General features: G+C 37.7%; 1 long non-coding RNA gene across 3 annotated transcripts in view; it reads left to right on the forward strand.

Moving 5' to 3' along the window:
• LOC107731106 (uncharacterized) overlaps positions 1–1,196 on the forward strand; it is a 6,324-nt gene extending 5,128 nt beyond the window's left edge. For 2 of the 3 annotated variants that reach the window (XR_001638741.1, XR_001638740.1), the window contains one exon: positions 874–1,196. This is a non-coding gene — a long non-coding RNA (uncharacterized LOC107731106). The remainder of the gene's footprint in view (positions 1–873) is intronic. The other variant, XR_001638742.1, reaches the window with a different exon arrangement.
• The last annotated feature ends 6,615 nt before the right edge of the window (positions 1,197–7,811 follow it).

Here is a 7,811-nt window from a genome sequence, read left to right on the forward strand (position 1 = left end):
GATCCCAGTCTTTAGCAGTGTCCTGGCAATATTTCTTATGCATTGACTTAAGGGTTTGGTGAAAGTGCTCAAGTGCGCCCTGGCTCTGTGGGTGGTACGCACTTGAGACTCGGTGAGAAATTGCCAGTGATTCAAGTACTTGTTTAAAAAGTTTCGATAAAAAATTTGTACCTTGATCAGTTTGCACTATTTTTGGGAGTCCAAACGTGGAGAAGAACTTCACCAATGCTTTGCTGACAACAGGCGCAGTGATTTTTCTTAACGGAATCGCCTCTGGAAATCTGGTGGCCACACACATAACAGTTAATAAAAACTGGTTACCAGACTTAGTCTTAGGTAACGGACCAACGCAGTCTACCATCACATGTTCGAACGGTTCTCCAATCGCAGGTATAGGAGACAAAGGAGCGGGTGGAATTCTCTGGTTTGGTTTCCCAACAATCTGACAGGTATGACAAGTACGGCAATAATGAGTAACATCTTTCTTTAATCCTGGCCAAAAGAAATGACTCAAAATCCTATTATACGTCTTCGTAACTCCTAAATGACCAGCAAGCTGGTGATCATGAGCTAAGCACAAGACATGTTGACGATAGGAAAATGGGACAACAATTTGATAAACAACATTCCAGTCTAAATTCTTGTCAACATGAGAACACCACTTTCTCATCAGTAAGTCATTATCAATAAAGTAAGCAAATTTATTATCCTTAGCCACATCAAGGGAAATAGCAGAATTAAAAGAAGTCACAAGAGTTTTATCCTTTCTCCGCAGCAATAATTCTCTCACGTGACACTGGTAATTTGAGTATATCTGCATCAGACACAATTACATCTTTGTTTTCAGGTCTTTGAACTGTTTTCCTTTTCAAGATTCATATCCAATGATGTGTCACCCGAGAACAGTGGAAACATGAATGAATTAGACAGATCAACTACATAACCTACTCTGCGCGACTGAGCGCGCGTAACGGCGCAGGCTGGAAAAATATCAGGGTAAGTTTCAGACAGTACCTCTAACTCACAAAACGCATCTGGTTCATCAACAACTTCAATAACAGGCATTACCTTTCCACCTGCCAGGTCATTTCCAAGAATAACATCAACACCTATCACAGGAAGTGAAGGACTCACAGCAACTCTCACAAAACCAGTACACAACTCGCTCTGTAAGTGCACACGATGGAGCGGGAATCTCACGCAAGATGCGTTCAAACGCACTGAAGTAAGTATCCACTTCTGTTTCTCTAAATTGAGGAACGTGTGCAATGTGTCTACTCACGTCAAAAGCCTCTGGGGCTAAACCAACCCGCGGAGAAGGAGAAGAGGCGTGAGCGGTGTCCGGCTGTACAGCTGAGCCAGTAGCAACTTTTGATGCACTTAGCTCAAGCTGCCTCAGCTTCACCCGCTTGTCTGCCTCGATTTCCAGCTTGCGTACTTCCAACTGCAAATTCAGTTCAGCTTGGCGCGCCTGGGCTCTCTCGTGCGCTTCATAATGCAAACGGGCCAGGCGGACCTTCAGTCGTGTGCCTTCCGGTGAATCAACAGAACTGGGTGAAAACGGCTCAAACGGTGGTAAGCCGGCCTTGGCTTCGGCCTCCGCGTCAGCATCAACTCCGCTTGTCCTCCTCCCCAGAACTGAATTGCGCCAGAGCCACGCCATCCATATCAACAACTCCGCCCGTTTCACCACCCCCAACGTTTGATGTAGGCCACACCTGCTTGTCTGCCTCGATTTCCAGCTTGCGTACTTCCAACTGCAAATTCAGTTCAGCTTGGCGCGCCTGGGCTCTCTCGTGCGCTTCATAATGCAAACGGGCCAGGCGGACCTTCAGTCGTGTGCCTTCCCGTGAATCAACAGAACTGGGTGAAAACGGCTCAAACGGTGGTAAGCCGGCCTTGGCTTCGGCCTCCGCCTCCGCGTCAGCATCAGCTCCGCCACTCCGCTTGTCCTCCTCCCCAGAACTGAATTGCGCCAGAGCCACGCCATCCATATCAACAACTCCGCCCGTTTAACCACCCCCAACGTTTGACGTAGGCCACACCTGCAACTCATTCAAACGCAAGATCAGTATTTGTTTTATTTCTTTTTTAAGAGACTGTTTACTTACAGCCACCTGAAAATGGTCTGCGATCTGCAATAAATCCTGCTTCCTGCACAAATTAACCTGCTCTACAGATGGACTGGTAACAAAATCTTGCAAGTTAAACACTTCCATAATAAATAACCAACCAATAAGAATAACACTACTACACTGCACGAGTAAGTCCTATACTGTCACCATACCCCAAACAATGCAATGTCCATTCTTTGCAACCAACACATCTACAAAATTACCACAATTACCATAATTTTGGGGATTAATTGATCCCGGACGAGCCCCCATTAAATGTTACGACCCTTTAAGATGGTCTAGGGGTAAAAGGAGTAACATTATAAATAACAAATAAAGCAAGTCAAAATGAGTAAAAAGACAGCAAAAATCAGGGAGCAAAAGAGGTCTCCATTCACTTCTCTCCGTGTTCTTTTATCTGCCGGCGAAAACTTTACCAGCAGCGGATAGGTCGGCATCAAGTTGCTTAATGATGACTGACAGCGTCATGAGCCAATCAGCAGTCAAGGAAGGCGGCCTAAGAGATCGATAGGGAAAGGGGAGAGAGCGAGCGAGAGAGAGAGAGCGAGAGCGAGAGAAAGAAAAACACAGGCACTCCCACAAGGACATATATGGACGTAACATTGTATATGAAAGTGTTGAATGTTCACAGATTCAGGATGTGGAAGAAAATGTCAAAGTAGGGGTTTCTCAGTCAGCAAATGAGTCTTCTGAGGCACAAGGGAAAGTCGTAAGTAGGGTTGGGTATTGTTTGAATTTTATTGATTCTGAGTTTGCTTATTGATTTTGATTGTTATTGATTTCTAGTTTCAATTGCAATAAGATAAAAAAAATATATAATATTTTTAAAAAATGAAGTCAAACATTTAGATGTCAAACATTTACTGTGTCTTTTTACAAGGCATTCTGTTGCAGCTAAATAACATGAGGAAAAAGAAGCAGCTTACAGAACACTTGGGCCCAGGGCCGTCGCTAGTGGGGTGAAAGGTGGTAACCATTATAAGGGCCCCACGGCTGAGGGGGGGCCCTGGTGATTTCAACTGACCTCCCGAGGCCAGCATAAATAGATGGCCTGCGCGTTGTCACGAAAGCTTATCAATTGCATGTGTTTTAAGTCTTGCCAATGTAAACATTCAAAACAGTTTAAAGCATTCAAACACAAGACGCAGAAAAACTCAACTGAGAGTTCGTACGCCGAGTTCGGTGCACACACAGAAAGCTGCACAAACACCGAATCGAGCTCTTCTTCACTTCTTCCCGTGCCTGAACGAACAAATACACCTCGCCAGTTTAAACATATAAACACAAAAAGACATGAAAAGCTTAATTCAGCACCCACGCGCTGTTCTGTGCGCACAGCATGCACGCAGAGAGCTGCGTCTCACAACCCTTGAACACCGAATTGAGTTTTGTCTATTTTTGCTCTTGAAACAACAAATACATACAAAATTGTCACAATACCTGTCTTTGCAAGTATCCTTGAAAAATTGTTGGCTATGTCTTAAGTGAAAGTAAACAGTTGAGAAAGAAATCGAATGTGTATCATTATATTGGATGTATTGTCTCTTAAAGTGACCGCGCGTAATTTACTAGCTGCTGTCAGTGTCCTTAATGTTAATCCAAGAAATTAAATGGGAGAAAATCACTCACTGCTCTTTACTGAATTCTTTGTAGTTTTAACAATAATTAATCTATATTTAATTTGTACAGTGAAGACTATGCAATGCTATTTACAGTTGATTATTCAGTTTCTGTACCTGGACACCTTTAAACTTGAAAAAACTTAAACATTGTTTAATTTGTTTATTTGTGCTATTTACACAATTTCAAATAAGGCCCATGGGTACAACCTGCATCGGGGCCCCGCAAATCTCAGCTACGGCCCTGCTTGGGCCTACAAGATGAACTTTTGCCTATGCTTTTAACAAAAATACCACAGCAAAAACAACTAGATTAATATAAATTTCAAATATTGAAGTGTTGAAGAAAAGTAAATAGTCAGTAATGAAATCGGAAGAAACAAATCAATTAGCAATAGCATAAATAAATACAACTGAACCAAATTTCAGGTACAGAAAGTATAATTAAAAGTTTAAAAATACTGCATAGGTTTCTTTTCATACGTAAAATATAGATTAATTAATTTAAATGATTAAATATATTTAGTCAAGATTAGTGAATGATTTTCTTTTGTTTTTTGATTAACATTTGTCAGGTAGCGCGTGTTTAGGCTGTTGTCTTTTAAAACACTGTACATGTTAGTTTTCTTTTTCATCTGTTTATGTTTACTTGAGACACAAATGGCTGTGTTTATGATGATATACTGATGTAGTTTTTGTATACTGGTTGATAAATATGAAAGAAGTGAGTTGTGGCATGGAACAACATTTTCTGCAGTGGAAATGCACAGAATGGCTTGAGAACAAACAAACTGGGGACATGCATTGAAACGGCATTTCTCTGTGTTTGCGCTTGTGGTCTAGATGTGTGTATTGCACACAAACAGTTTTTTGCGTTTGTGTACTTTAATTGTTTTACATCCCATTAAAATGTCAATGCAGTAATTAAGCAGAATCGAAATGCATGTGTCTTATTGAATACCTGGTTATAGAAATTTGGATCTGGTTTTAAAATGCAACTGGTTTTCGGTACTAGACTCTAGTGGTAAATAGTGCAAGTGTGGAACAATTTGTAGAATCAATGTCTGAAGATGTGATGCTTGAAGAATTGTTTGCACATGAAACTGTTTAATATTCACAGTCACGTTGTGGAGGAAAAGAGCAAATGAGGTGATGAAACCAATAAAGGCAAGGTTGGACTTTCTGTAAAAGCTACGGTGAAAGGAAATGAGAAAACATCTGGAAAAAGTGTTAAGAGAGGCAATCAAAAGTAAAGAAAGATGTTTAGTAGAGTGAGAAGTAATTTTCTTGTTTAGGTGTTTGTTGTAAGACAGTAATGTGAATTTTTTGTTTATTGTATAGTGTTACAATATAGTACATAGTAGACAAAAGTTCTAAATGTAAGCAGTTTTGGATTTTTTAAGTATTTTTCATGTTACAACATAGAACAAACAACTTTGTAGCACATTTGGATTTATTTACAATTGAGAAAGTTATAATTGAGAAAGTTATACTGAGATGTTTATGTTTAGTATTAAGGGTGCATTATCAAACGTGTTTTTATATATTTTGACTTTGACTAAAGAGTCTTAAATTAAGTAATGTTAAAATAAGGGCTTAATTGCTGTTAAACAGTCTTTAAAAACACAGTAGAGATGGTTTAAATTTGATCACTTGTTTATTGAATTTGTTTTAAAATGTTTTAAATAATCATTGTTTGTCTGTTTAGTATGGAGAGTGAAAGGGGCAAACTAAAGAAAATGTGTTTTGTAATTGGAATGGCTTTTTTTTGTTGTCCAGTTCTGGGACCTAATAATTATTGCAGAAGGTTTTTTATTTTCTACACGTTATATGTATATTTTAAAAGTATAGATGACAACTGTGATGTTTCATGTGTCTGCCATAACATCTTTCTACACATATTTTGCATTATAGTACTTAGTTGAGCTCTTACATTTACATTACATTACATTTAGCAGACACATTTATCCAGTTCTTAAGTAGTTAATAAGTAGAGTTCTTAAGGAAAAGGGCAAATTACAGAGCAACACTATGGTAAGCAAGGTATTTACCAAATGGTCAAGGTTAATTTGAGATATTATACGTTTTTAGTTGGGATTTTCCTCTATTAATTTGTGTTATAATTTGCTTTTAGTTTTATTTTTATTTAACATGCTAAATAAATATGCAGCTTGGATTTATTGTTCATGTGTTTTAACAATGAAAAGATGACAATTCCTGTTTGTTATTTGAAGGTTTAATAAAGTGATTTTAAAAAGTTCAATATATAGTGACATGACTCACGTGACACTCCACGCACACAGGATGTTTACAAGAAAGGAAAATACGTTTTTCTACGGAAGTTCTAAGCGGCCATGCAATATATATTTTTTCCTTCTTGTTTCACAGTGTATGAGGGTATAGGACACAATTTTGGACACAGTGAATTAAAATTGTAAAGCAATTAAAACATCTTGTTTGGATCATTTAAGGAAGGTAGAAATGTTTGAGAAAGAAATAAAAAACAAACACCATCCTGTGTGTCTTACATGGGAATGAACTTTTTGTCAAAAAGGATAATTCCTGCATTTAGTTTGTCATGTCAATTTATTTAAAGCAGTAAAATGATACAATAAATATTTACAATAGTATTTGTTGCAATACGTTTGTAGTAAGTATGATTATTAATAGAATGTGAAGTGTTATGTTTGTGTTAGGCTAATATAATAAATGTTGTGCTATATAGAGTTGTTTAAGGAGGGTATCGTCTTAAACACTAGGGGCGCTGCGATGTGTTTGTAGAGAGCACCTTTCTTGTTGGTAGAAGCCATTTTGTCCTGATCTCTGAAACGGCAAAACACGTTTTTGTTTCGGCTACGTAATCTTATTAATCCGTATTGTATAACTGATCATCCATAATTTTTCTAATATATTTCAAGTATTTTATATTTGATTGATATGTTTCTATGGTTATCTTTGGTAAATGAGTGCATAAAGGTGTTGATTTTACTTTAATATGAGGCCTGGGTCATTCGACAGAAACGTCCACACTTCTGTCCCTAGACTTTACAGAAATATTACAATTGAAATACACATTAGGGTTAAATTTTTTGTATATTTTAAAATGAAACAATATGTGATTTGAACAATTACATCTTCCTGAGCTATCAATCTGGCATTATAATTTTTTTTATTAATTATATAGAATTCCAAGTACCACAAAACTGCTTGTCCCCACAGCCATGTACAGAGGGAAAGTGCTTTATTTTGAGGTCAAAAACAGGATTTTCTACCATTTAAAATACAAAAGTCTATTCATAACGATCAATCAAATGATGTAAATGGCATAAAAAAACAAAATGCCAAATAATTATTATAAAATATATAATGAAAATAGTGGTCCCCTGGAGTTGTGTCACTGGTGTTACCGCTTAACAAAAGTCTTTTATTTTGGAATAAAAAATTACACTGATGACATCACTCGACTACCTCCTTCCCCTTTCCTGAAGATCTATGAAGGCAGGCCCATGGTAAGTCCACTGTCTCTTTTCAGTTGTCAGAAATGTTCTCATTTATCTCATGATTTTATATGAAGCTTTTAGTTGACGTCACTGGTGTGATCTACTTTATTGTTAGGGAATTGTAAAAAAAAAAACTAGAATACAATTTGATTAAATTACTTAATTTAAAGAGTATACCATGATTGACAACATGTGGTTTGATACCTAGCAGCAGCCATTTTGTAAAATGCATTTTTCATGAAAATTGTCACTGGTGTTACTGTCACTGGTGTTACCTTCTTTATGGGTGACACCAGTGACGATCAGTAACACCAATGACTCCCATTTTCGATCAACTTAATTCAAAGCTATTAATTTAGTTCTTTTGCATAAAATAGCACTATGATTTTGTGATTCTAACTTTTATTTATCATTGTTAATCCTCCTTTGGTCAGGTATGGCTAAATTGAGTGCAGCTGAGAAGCAGCGACTTTACAGACAGCGTAGGGATGCTGTCACACTCTCACACTCAAACTCACACTCACACACACACACACACTCTCTCTCTCTCTCTCTCT

The sequence above is a fragment of the Sinocyclocheilus rhinocerous genome, unplaced genomic scaffold (genome assembly GCF_001515625.1).
Source record: "Sinocyclocheilus rhinocerous isolate Xijiao unplaced genomic scaffold, SAMN03320098_v1.1 scaffold2264, whole genome shotgun sequence".
Lineage (NCBI taxonomy): Eukaryota > Metazoa > Chordata > Actinopteri > Cypriniformes > Cyprinidae > Sinocyclocheilus > Sinocyclocheilus rhinocerous.